Raw genomic sequence first — 3,110 nt, 5'->3', positions numbered from 1 at the left:
GATTACTCTGCCCAAAATATGAATCTATTCGAATCAGTTGTCGTTCTTTGTAATGAACAGATTACTGTACACTAGGACCCTTATGAACTTTGACAAAAAAATGCTCGTTTATATGAATTAATCCTTGAGTTCTATCACATTTACAAAACTTTCTTATCAAAAATCAAGCACAGAAAAACTAGTTACAGAATTATTTATTTAATCTTTCAAAAGAAGGCCCACTAAATTCTACCTTTCCGAAACGGCTTTTATTTTTTTAAATGAGAACTGAAACCAGATCGATAATTTTGTGGAGCAGCAAAAGTTACTAACTTACTGTTAATACTACACTCATCATCATCTACCGAAAATTTTAAGTAAGATAATTAAAATGTAAATTTTCATAACGCGGGTCGTCGTCCTAACTGCACGGTAGTTGTACGACTATCATTGCGCCAGATGGCAAAGCAGCAAAACTTTACATAATTATCAGATGGCAGAATTTGGTGCAGATCAAATTTATGAAATTCAAAATGTCAACACCAGTTGGGAATGCAGGCCCTACTTTTTGAATCCACAGTTACTGAACTTTAAATGCGTCTCAAATGCATATCTGAAGCTTCATTTTAGAATGATTAAGCAGACCTAAATTTTAACCAATGAAGAACAACAAAGAACAATTCAGGTAAAATACATTTAGTACACTGTATCTATTTATTATCAAATATGAAACAGTAAATAATGTACAACATCATTACAAATCTACACCTCAGATCTTAACAACCACAATGTACTGTAAACAGGTTTTAAAAAATCCACTAATGTAATCCCTATACTGTGTTATCTCCCTTACTGTATTATCCCCCTTTGTGCATTTTATCTATCTTTTTTTATCTCCCTAACTGCATAATTGCAAAAACAGTTGTTGCAAGAAAATCACATTTTGCATTTTGTTTTATACATATACCGTTGCTTAACTATCACAGAATTGTTATGAACATTTTCTCTGATCCATAAAATAACTCTTAATCCATAACCAGCAGTTAGCACTTAAATTTACTATAAATGGATTTCATAAAACTTGAGCAAGACATACAAATTATCTATCTATAACAGAGCTCCATCACATTTATCTTTGTTTTACTAATTTTATTCTATTTTATTAGGCTCATCTACAAATTAAAGTCTGCAAGAAAATCACCAATCCTCACCATTAAAATTATCATTCTCTAAAATTTTTAAAATAAAATCCACTAAATCTAAGCTAAGTAACATCAAACTTATGCTTTGTTTCATTATTATGTCAATTCAATTCTTTGCAGAATCTGTATCAATCATTTCCTTTGCTAATATTCTAACATCAATAAAATAGAACTGAGGTGGTACAACCTTGAAAACAAAATTATTAAATCTACATGTACAAGGGATTACAAAATAACCACAAATTTGAAAAGAGTCAAAACATATTTACCTACAAGAAAACTGTTAAATAATAAAGGTGATTAGAAATGTTAAAGGTTTTCAACAGAAAAAAACATTACCTAATTTGTACCCTAGAATATGGTCCAGCATTACATAATGTAAATGACAAAATACAAACAAAACGTCTGAATAGAAAAATAAAAAAGATAACAGTAAATGAAAATCAGGAATAAACTAAAAATCTACAAGGAATGTTCATATATATATGGGGTTTATATTCTACTGTAAGGCAAATTAATAACCAAACTGGTCGAGAAAGAATTTAGGAGTGGTCCAGTCTAAGGCCCTCACTATTATCCAACAAGCTATTGCAATTCAGCACTCCTAAAAATCAGAGTTACTGATAGGTTTAGTAAGAGAGAAGTGAAATCCCTTCCAAAGAATATGCTTGACCATACCAGGTCCATACAATCAATATATCTTCTTTGAAATAGCTATTACTTGGGTACCACATGTTGGTAGAGAAACCAATTTGATACTGTGATTATTGTAATTCTGAAAATTTCTGAAATAGTAATCAAATTAAAACATTATCATTTAATTAAAAGTCTTACTCAACAAATTAATGAATATATAATACAAGTGCAATCAAATACTTTTAGGTTTTACATATTTATGGTATAACCTTATAACCTTGTCCTCTGTCAGTACAGAAACTTACAACCCATTATGACAACACAAAACAACTTGCACAGAAATCTTTGTTTTGTTGCAGTTTTTGTGGAACAACATTAAGAACAGTAACAGTGGACTTTTGCTAATTTCTAAACTAAAACAATTGCCGATAGGATAGTCTGCAATGGCTATATTGCCATCATTCAAAACCATATATAATGACAGAGGAAATATTTTACAAAAATAATATTACAATTTCTATAAAAAGATCTGAGTATATTTTGTAGATTGATTGACATGAAGTAGATAGATTAAATCTAAACTATATACATAATAAATGTTTGTCAATAACAAAGAATGTAAAGATTATATTATAGAACATATATTATCTACATATAAATTACATTATATTCAAATAGATTCATAAAAAATACAAATATACATAGAATGTGTTTATCATTTATATATGCCTGATAGATATAAAGAGCCCACCTGTAGAATGAAAATGCGCATATCTCTTGCAGTTACTGCTGAAAACCATACCAATTTATATCTTGACCTATAATTGTAATTTTGATACATAAACATGTATCGGTGGTAATATACCAGTATACATTTTTTCTGGTGCACATAATCTAAAAGCACCATTTAAGAGTTTGGTGGTCTTCATCACAGGGACTGCATGAATTTCCAATCAACGGATGGTATATACATGTATTATAATATCTAATAAATGTGTATATACCATTGGTTTAAAAATTGTGTCAAGTCTCTGTGGTCTTCATATTAGTGGAAAAGAGCGCCAGTAACTGCAGATGAGTTTACTCTAGGATAAATATGATGGAAAAGGTTTTGTTCGTAATCCATTTCTTTAATTTCATTTAACATAAATTTAAGTAAATTTATTAGCAAAAAAGTATAAATTTTGCTGTAAATTTGTATGATTCTCAAATAACATGAACAATCTACACAAATGTGGATAACTTCAATAGATCAAAATAAATCAACAATTAACAAAAGATGAAGTGGTTTCC

The sequence above is a fragment of the Argopecten irradians genome, chromosome 1, assembly GCF_041381155.1.
Source record: "Argopecten irradians isolate NY chromosome 1, Ai_NY, whole genome shotgun sequence".
NCBI classification, from domain to species: Eukaryota; Metazoa; Mollusca; class Bivalvia; order Pectinida; family Pectinidae; genus Argopecten; species Argopecten irradians.
Note: the sequence above shows the minus strand (reverse complement) of the source record.